Below are 10,817 nucleotides of genomic sequence, written 5' to 3'. Positions count from 1 at the left end.
TTTTGTGGGTGATTGTTTCCTGTCTCTGTGTTTTGCACCAGTCAGGACTGTTTCTTTTTAGTTTTCTTGTTTTAGTAGAAGTGTATTGTTCACGTTTTCATCTTTATTAAAGATGTTCATCAATAACCACGCTGCATTTTGGTCCGCCTCTCTTTCACCGGAAGAAAACCTTTACCGGTAGGAACATTTTGCTATTTCGTTTGGAATTTTTTAAGACCCCGTGAAGTGTTATATGAAAAAATTATTTGATAAACATTTTTAATTTGCCTTACTGCTATTAGCCAATAGAAACACATTGAATAACAGACAGTCCTTACTGCTATTAGAAACACATTGAATAACAGATAGTCCTTACTGCTATTAGCCCATAGAAACACATTGAATAACAGATAGTCCTTACTGCTATTAGAAACACATTGAATAACAGATAGTCCTTACTGCTATTAGACCATAGAAACACATTGAATAACAGATAGTCCTTACTGCTATTAGACCATAGAAACACATTGAATAACAGATAGTCCTTACTGCTATTAGAAACACATTGAATAACAGATAGTCCTTACTGCTATTAGCCCATAGAAACACATTGAATAACAGATAGTCCTTACTGCTATTAGCCCATAGAAACACATTGAATAACAGATAGTCCTTACTGCTATTAGCCAATAGAAACACATTGAATAACAGACAGTCCTTACTGCTATTAGCCCATAGAAACACATTGAATAACAGACAGTCCTTACTGCTATTAGCCCATAGAAACACATTGAATAACAGACAGTCCTTACTGCTATTAGCCCATAGAAACACATTGAATAACAGATAGTCCTTACTGCTATTAGCCCATAGAAACACATTGAATAACAGATAGTCCTTACTGCTATTAGAAACACATTGAATAACAGATAGTCCTTACTGCTATTAGACCAAAAACACATTGAATAACAGATAGTCCTTACTGCTATTAGACCATAGAAACACATTGAATAACAGACAGTCCTTACTGCTATTAGCCAATAGAAACACATTGAATAACAGACAGTCCTTACTGCTATTAGCCCATAGAAACACATTGAATAAAAGACAGTCCTTACTGCTATTAGCCCAAAACACATTGAATAACAGACAGTCCTTACTGCTATTAGAAAAACACATTGAATAACAGATAGTCCTTACTGCTATTAGAAAAACACATTGAATAACAGATAGTCCTTACTGCTATTAGAAACACATTGAATAACAGATAGTCCTTACTGCTATTAGCCCATAGAAACACATTGAATAACAGACAGTCCTTACTGCTATTAGCCCATAGAAACACATTGAATAACAGATAGTCCTTACTGCTATTAGCCCATAGAAACACATTGAATAACAGATAGTCCTTACTGCTATTAGCCCATAGAAACACATTGAATAACAGATAGTCCTTACTGCTATTAGCCCATAGAAACACATTGAATAACAGATAGTCCTTACTGCTATTAGAAACACATTGAATAACAGATAGTCCTTACTGCTATTAGCCAATAGAAACACATTGAATAACAGATAGTCCTTACTGCTATTAGAAACACATTGAATAACAGATAGTCCTTACTGCTATTAGCCCAAAACACATTGAATAACAGATAGTCCTTACTGCTATTAGAAACACATTGAATAACAGATAGTCCTTACTGCTATTAGAAAAACACATTGAATAACAGATAGTCCTTACTGCTATTAGCCCATAGAAACACATTGAATAACAGATAGTCCTTACTGCTATTAGCCCATAGAAACACATTGAATAACAGATAGTCCTTACTGCTATTAGCCCATAGAAACACATTGAATAACAGACAGTCCTTACTGCTATTAGCCCATAGAAACACATTGAATCTTGTCCCTACTGCTATTAGCCCATAGAAACACATTGAATAACAGACAGTCCTTACTGCTATTAGAAACACATTGAATAACAGATAGTCCTTACTGCTATTAGCCCATAGAAACACATTGAATAACAGATAGTCTCCCTGCTATTAGAAACACATTGAATAACAGATAGTCCTTACTGCTATTAGCCCATAGAAACACATTGAATAACAGACAGTCCTTACTGCTATTAGCATAGAAACTTGAATAACATATAGTCCTTACTGCTATTAGCCCATAGAAACACATTGAATAACAGACAGTCCTTACTGCTATTAGCCCATAGAAACACATTGAATAACAGATAGTCCTTACTGCTATTAGCCCATAGAAACACATTGAATAACAGATAGTCCTTACTGCTATTAGAAACACATTGAATAACAGATAGTCCTTACTGCTATTAGCCCATAGAAACACATTGAATAACAGATAGTCCTTACTGCTATTAGAGACACATTGAATAACAGATAGTCCTTACTGCTATTAGCCCATAGAAACACATTGAATAACAGATAGTCCTTACTGCTATTAGAGACACATTGAATAACAGATAGTCCTTACTGCTATTAGCCCATAGAAACACATTGAATAACAGATAGTCCTTACTGCTATTAGCCCATAGAAACACATTGAATAACAGATAGTCCTTACTGCTATTAGCCCATAGAAACACATTGAATAACAGATAGTCCTTACTGCTATTAGCCCATAGAAACACATTGAATAACAGACAGTCCTTACTGCTATTAGCCCATAGAAACACATTGAATAACAGATAGTCCTTACTGCTATTAGCCCATAGAAACACATTGAATAACAGATAGTCCTTACTGCTATTAGAAACACATTGAATAACAGATAGTCCTTACTGCTATTAGAAACACATTGAATAACAGATAGTCCTTACTGCTATTAGAGACACATTGAATAACAGATAGTCCTTACTGCTATTAGAAACACATTGAATAACAGATAGTCCTTACTGCTATTAGCCCATAGAAACACATTGAATAACAGACAGTCCTTACTGCTATTAGAAACACATTGAATAACAGATAGTCCTTACTGCTATTAGAAACACATTGAATAACAGATAGTCCTTACTGCTATTAGCCCATAGAAACACATTGAATAACAGATAGTCCTTACTGCTATTAGCCCATAGAAACACATTGAATAACAGATAGTCCTTACTGCTATTAGCCCATAGAAACACATTGAATAACAGACAGTCCTTACTGCTATTAGCCAATAGAAACACATTGAATAACAGACAGTCCTTACTGCTATTAGCCCATAGAAACACATTGAATAGCAGACAGTCCTTACTGCTATTAGCCCATAGAAACACATTGAATAACAGACAGTCCTTACTGCTATTAGCCCATAGAAACACATTGAATAACAGATAGTCCTTACTGCTATTAGCCCATAGAAACACATTGAATAACAGATAGTCCTTACTGCTATTAGAAACACATTGAATAACAGATAGTCCTTACTGCTATTAGACCATAGAAACACATTGAATAACAGATAGTCCTTACTGCTATTAGACCATAGAAACACATTGAATAACAGACAGTCCTTACTGCTATTAGCCAATAGAAACACATTGAATAACAGACAGTCCTTACTGCTATTAGCCCATAGAAACACATTGAATAGCAGACAGTCCTTACTGCTATTAGCCCATAGAAACACATTGAATAACAGACAGTCCTTACTGCTATTAGCCCATAGAAACACATTGAATAACAGATAGTCCTTACTGCTATTAGCCCATAGAAACACATTGAATAACAGATAGTCCTTACTGCTATTAGAAACACATTGAATAACAGATAGTCCTTACTGCTATTAGCCCATAGAAACACATTGAATAACAGACAGTCCTTACTGCTATTAGCCCATAGAAACACATTGAATAACATATAGTCCTTACTGCTATTAGCCCATAGAAACACATTGAATAACAGACAGTCCTTACTGCTATTAGCCCATAGAAACACATTGAATAACAGATAGTCCTTACTGCTATTAGCCCATAGAAACACATTGAATAACAGATAGTCCTTACTGCTATTAGAAACACATTGAATAACAGATAGTCCTTACTGCTATTAGCCCATAGAAACACATTGAATAACAGATAGTCCTTACTGCTATTAGAGACACATTGAATAACAGATAGTCCTTACTGCTATTAGCCCATAGAAACACATTGAATAACAGATAGTCCTTACTGCTATTAGAGACACATTGAATAACAGATAGTCCTTACTGCTATTAGCCCATAGAAACACATTGAATAACAGATAGTCCTTACTGCTATTAGCCCATAGAAACACATTGAATAACAGATAGTCCTTACTGCTATTAGCCCATAGAAACACATTGAATAACAGATAGTCCTTACTGCTATTAGCCCATAGAAACACATTGAATAACAGACAGTCCTTACTGCTATTAGCCCATAGAAACACATTGAATAACAGATAGTCCTTACTGCTATTAGCCCATAGAAACACATTGAATAACAGACAGTCCTTACTGCTATTAGAAACACATTGAATAACAGATAGTCCTTACTGCTATTAGCCCATAGAAACACATTGAATAACAGATAGTCCTTACTGCTATTAGAAACACATTGAATAACAGATAGTCCTTACTGCTATTAGCCCATAGAAACACATTGAATAACAGACAGTCCTTACTGCTATTAGCCCATAGAAACACATTGAATAACATATAGTCCTTACTGCTATTAGCCCATAGAAACACATTGAATAACAGACAGTCCTTACTGCTATTAGCCCATAGAAACACATTGAATAACAGATAGTCCTTACTGCTATTAGCCCATAGAAACACATTGAATAACAGATAGTCCTTACTGCTATTAGAAACACATTGAATAACAGATAGTCCTTACTGCTATTAGCCCATAGAAACACATTGAATAACAGATAGTCCTTACTGCTATTAGAGACACATTGAATAACAGATAGTCCTTACTGCTATTAGCCCATAGAAACACATTGAATAACAGATAGTCCTTACTGCTATTAGAGACACATTGAATAACAGATAGTCCTTACTGCTATTAGCCCATAGAAACACATTGAATAACAGATAGTCCTTACTGCTATTAGCCCATAGAAACACATTGAATAACAGATAGTCCTTACTGCTATTAGCCCATAGAAACACATTGAATAACAGATAGTCCTTACTGCTATTAGCCCATAGAAACACATTGAATAACAGACAGTCCTTACTGCTATTAGCCCATAGAAACACATTGAATAACAGATAGTCCTTACTGCTATTAGCCCATAGAAACACATTGAATAACAGATAGTCCTTACTGCTATTAGAAACACATTGAATAACAGATAGTCCTTACTGCTATTAGAAACACATTGAATAACAGATAGTCCTTACTGCTATTAGAGACACATTGAATAACAGATAGTCCTTACTGCTATTAGAAACACATTGAATAACAGATAGTCCTTACTGCTATTAGCCCATAGAAACACATTGAATAACAGACAGTCCTTACTGCTATTAGAAACACATTGAATAACAGATAGTCCTTACTGCTATTAGAAACACATTGAATAACAGATAGTCCTTACTGCTATTAGCCCATAGAAACACATTGAATAACAGATAGTCCTTACTGCTATTAGCCCATAGAAACACATTGAATAACAGATAGTCCTTACTGCTATTAGCCAATAGAAACACATTGAATAACAGATAGTCCTTACTGCTATTAGAAACACATTGAATAAAAGATAGTCCTTACTGCTATTAGAAACACATTGAATAACAGATAGTCCCCTCCAATAAAGGAAGGAAGTTTGTTCTGAAGTGTCTGTCTTATATCTGAAAGATAGAAGAAAGATCAGGAAATAAATATATATATTTTTTATATTATAATTATAATTATTTTACATGTATTTAACTACTATTTTTTAACCCAAACCGTGTCCATAAATACTTCAAATACAACCGGGAACTTCAGATGAGTCTTGTGAAGCCAAAACAACTGACATGTTCGTGTTCGTGAGAGTCTCACCTTTCCACAGAGGGGTCAGATCAGTGTGTAACCCAAACTGGTCCTCCCCTTTCTCCTCTGAGTTTTGTGAGGTGTGTGGGCGTCCTAGATCAAAACAACTGACATGTTCGTGTTCGTGAGAGTCTCACCTCTCCACAGAGGGGTCAGATCAGTGTGTAGCCCAAACTGGTCCTCCCCTTTCTCCTCTGAGTTTTGTGAGGTGTGTGGGCGTCCTAGATCAAAACAACTGACATGTTCGTGTTCGTGAGAGTCTCACCTTTCCACAGAGGGGTCAGATTAGTGTGTAACCCAAACTGGTCCTCCCCTTTCTCCTCTGAGTTTTGTGAGGTGTGTGGGCGTCCTAGATCAAAACAACTGACATGTTCGTGTTCGTGAGAGTCTCACCTTTCCACAGAGGGGTCAGATTAGTGTGTAGCCCAAACTGGTCCTCCCCTTTCTCCTCTGAGTTTTGTGAGGTGTGTGGGCGTCCTAGATCAAAACAACTGACATGTTCGTGTTCGTGAGAGTCTCACCTTTCCACAGAGGGGTCAGATTAGTGTGTAACCTAAACTGGTCCTCCCCTTTCTCCTCTGAGTTTTGTGAGGTGTGTGGGCGTCCTAGATCAAAACAACTGACATGTTCGTGTTCGTGAGAGTCTCACCTTTCCACAGAGGGTCAGATTAGTGTGTAACCTAAACTGGTCCTCCCCTTTCTCCTCTGAGTTTTGTGAGGTGTGTGGGCGTCCTAGATCAAAACAACTGACATGTTCGTGTTCGTGAGAGTCTCACCTTTCCACAGAGGGTCAGATTAGTGTGTAACCCAAACTGGTCCTCCCCTTTCTCCTCTGAGTTTTGTGAGGTGTGTGGGCGTCCTAGATCAAAACAACTGACATGTTCGTGTTCGTGAGAGTCTCACCTCTCCACAGAGGGTCAGATTAGTGTGTAACCCAAACTGGTCCTCCCCTTTCTCCTCTGAGTTTTGTGAGGTGTGTGGGCGTCCTAGATCAAAACAACTGACATGTTCGTGTTCGTGAGAGTCTCACTTTTCCACAGAGGGGTCAGATCAGTGTGTAGCCCAAACTGGTCCTCCCCTTTCTCCTCTGAGTTTTGTGAGGTGTGTGGGCGTCCTAGATCAAAACAACTGACATGTTCGTGTTCGTGAGAGTCTCACCTTTCCACAGAGGGGTCAGATTAGTGTGTAACCTAAACTGGTCCTCCTTTCTCCTCTGAGTTTTGTGAGGTGTGTGGGCGTCCTAGATCAAAACAACTGACATGTTCGTGTTCGTGAGAGTCTCACCTTTCCACAGAGGGGTCAGATTAGTGTGTAACCCAAACTGGTCCTCCCCTTTCTCCTCTGAGTTTTGTGAGGTGTGTGGGCGTCCTAGATCAAAACAACTGACATGTTCGTGTTCGTGAGAGTCTCACCTTTCCACAGAGGGTCAGATTAGTGTGTAGCCCAAACTGGTCCTCCCCTTTCTCCTCTGAGTTTTGTGAGGTGTGTGGGCGTCCTAGATCAAAACAACTGACATGTTCATGAGAGTCTCACCTTTCCACAGAGGGGTCAGATTAGTGTGTAACCCAAACTGGTCCTCCCCTTTCTCCTCTGAGTTTTGTGAGGTGTGTGGGCGTCCTAGATCAAAACAACTGACATGTTCATGAGAGTCTCACCTTTCCACAGAGGGTCAGATTAGTGTGTAACCCAAACTGGTCCTCCCTTTCTCCTCTGAGTTTTGTGAGGTGTGTGGGCGTCCTAGATCAAAACAACTGACATGTTCGTGTTCGTAAGAGCGTAAGAGTTCACAGAGGGGTCAGATTAGTGTGTAGCCCAAACTGGTCCTCCCCTTTCTCCTCTGAGTTTTGTGAGGTGTGTGGGCGTCCTAGATCAAAACAACTGACATGTTCGTGTTCGTGAGAGTCTCACCTCTCCACAGAAGGGTCAGATTAGTGTGTAACCCAAACTGGTCCTCCCCTTTCTCCTCTGAGTTTTGTGAGGTGTGTGGGCGTCCTAGATCAAAACAACTGACATGTTCGTGTTCGTGAGAGTCTCACCTTTCCACAGAGGGGTCAGATTAGTGTGTAGCCCAAACTGGTCCTCCCCTTTCTCCTCTGAGTTTTGTGAGGTGTGTGGGCGTCCTAGATCAAAACAACTGACATGTTCATGAGAGTCTCACCTTTCCACAGAGGGTCAGATTAGTGTGTAACCCAAACTGGTCCTCCCCTTTCTCCTCTGAGTTTTGTGAGGTGTGTGGGCGTCTAGATCAAAACAACTGACATGTTCGTGTTCGTAAGAGTCTCACCTTTCCACAGAGGGTCAGATTAGTGTGTAGCCCAAACTGGTCCTCCCCTTTCTCCTCTGAGTTTTGTGAGGTGTGTGGGCGTCCTAGATCAAAACAACTGACATGTTCGTGTTCGTGAGAGTCTCACCTCTCCACAGAAGGGTCAGATTAGTGTGTAACCCAAACTGGTCCTCCCCTTTCTCCTCTGAGTTTTGTGAGGTGTGTGGGCGTCCTAGATCAAAACAACTGACATGTTCGTGTTCGTGAGAGTCTCACCTTTCCACAGAGGGGTCAGATTAGTGTGTAGCCCAAACTGGTCCTCCCCTTTCTCCTCTGAGTTTTGTGAGGTGTGTGGGCGTCCTAGATCAAAACAACTGACATGTTCGTGTTCGTGAGAGTCTCACCTTTCCACAGAGGGTCAGATTAGTGTGTAACCTAAACTGGTCCTCCCCTTTCTCCTCTGAGTTTTGTGAGGTGTGTGGGCGTCTAGATCAAAACAACTGACATGTTCGTGTTCGTGAGAGTCTCACCTTTCCACAGAGGGGTCAGATTAGTGTGTAACCCAAACTGGTCCTCCCCTTTCTCCTCTGAGTTTTGTGAGGTGTGTGGGCGTCCTAGATCAAAACAACTGACATGTTCGTGTTCGTGAGAGTCTCACCTCTCCACAGAGGGGTCAGATTAGTGTGTAACCCAAACTGGTCCTCCCCTTTCTCCTCTGAGTTTTGTGAGGTGTGTGGGCGTCCTAGATCAAAACAACTGACATGTTCGTGTTCGTGAGAGTCTCACCTTTCCACAGAGGGGTCAGATCAGTGTGTAGCCCAAACTGGTCCTCCCCTTTCTCCTCTGAGTTTTGTGAGGTGTGTGGGCGTCCTAGATCAAAACAACTGACATGTTCGTGTTCGTGAGAGTCTCACCTTTCCACAGAGGGGTCAGATTAGTGTGTAACCTAAACTGGTCCTCCCCTTTCTCCTCTGAGTTTTGTGAGGTGTGTGGGCGTCCTAGATCAAAACAACTGACATGTTCGTGTTCGTGAGAGTCTCACCTTTCCACAGAGGGGTCAGATTAGTGTGTAACCCAAACTGGTCCTCCCCTTTCTCCTCTGAGTTTTGTGAGGTGTGTGGGCGTCCTAGATCAAAACAACTGACATGTTCGTGTTCGTGAGAGTCTCACCTTTCCACAGAGGGTCAGATTAGTGTGTAGCCCAAACTGGTCCTCCCTTTCTCCTCTGAGTTTTGTGAGGTGTGTGGGCGTCCTAGATCAAAACAACTGACATGTTCATGAGAGTCTCACCTTTCCACAGAGGGTCAGATTAGTGTGTAACCCAAACTGGTCCTCCCCTTTCTCCTCTGAGTTTTGTGAGGTGTGTGGGCGTCCTAGATCAAAACAACTGACATGTTCATGAGAGTCTCACCTTTCCACAGAGGGGTCAGATTAGTGTGTAACCCAAACTGGTCCTCCCCTTTCTCCTCTGAGTTTTGTGAGGTGTGTGGGCGTCCTAGATCAAAACAACTGACATGTTCGTGTTCGTAAGAGTCTCACCTTTCCACAGAGGGGTCAGATTAGTGTGTAGCCCAAACTGGTCCTCCCCTTTCTCCTCTGAGTTTTGTGAGGTGTGTGGGCGTCCTAGATCAAAACAACTGACATGTTCGTGAGAGTCTCACCTTTCCACAGAAGGGTCAGATTAGTGTGTAACCTAAACTGGTCCTCCCCTTTCTCCTCTGAGTTTTGTGAGGTGTGTGGGCGTCCTAGATCAAAACAACTGACATGTTCGTGTTCGTGAGAGTCTCACCTTTCCACAGAGGGTCAGATCAGTGTGTAGCCCAAACTGGTCCTCCCTTTCTCCTCTGAGTTTTGTGAGGTGTGTGGCGTCCTAGATCAAAACAACTGACATGTTCGTGTTCGTGAGAGTCTCACCTTTCCACAGAGGGGTCAGATTAGTGTGTAACCTAAACTGGTCCTCCCTTTCTCCTCTGAGTTTTGTGAGGTGTGTGGGCGTCCTAGATCAAAACAACTGACATGTTCGTGTTCGTGAGAGTCTCACCTTTCCACAGAGGGTCAGATTAGTGTGTAACCCAAACTGGTCCTCCCCTTTCTCCTCTGAGTTTTGTGAGGTGTGTGGGCGTCCTAGATCAAAACAACTGACATGTTCGTGTTCGTGAGAGTCTCACCTTTCCACAGAGGGTCAGATTAGTGTGTAACCCAAACTGGTCCTCCCCTTTCTCCTCTGAGTTTTGTGAGGTGTGTGGGCGTCCTAGATCAAAACAACTGACATGTTCGTGTTCGTAAGAGTCTCACCTTTCCACAGAGGGTCAGATTAGTGTGTAGCCCAAACTGGTCCTCCCCTTTCTCCTCTGAGTTTTGTGAGGTGTGTGGGCGTCCTAGATCAAAACAACTGACATGTTCGTGAGAGTCTCACCTTTCCACAGAAGGGTCAGATTAGTGTGTAACCTAAACTGGTCCTCCCCTTTCTCCTCTGAGTTTTGTGAGGTGTGTGGGCGTCCTAGATCAAAACAACTGACATGTTCGTGTTCGTGAGAGTCTCAC

This window comes from Oncorhynchus gorbuscha, unplaced genomic scaffold, assembly GCF_021184085.1.
Source record: "Oncorhynchus gorbuscha isolate QuinsamMale2020 ecotype Even-year unplaced genomic scaffold, OgorEven_v1.0 Un_scaffold_522, whole genome shotgun sequence".
NCBI classification, from domain to species: Eukaryota; Metazoa; Chordata; class Actinopteri; order Salmoniformes; family Salmonidae; genus Oncorhynchus; species Oncorhynchus gorbuscha.
The sequence above is the reverse complement of the archived record's forward strand: the minus strand, read 5'-3'. Positions refer to the sequence as shown.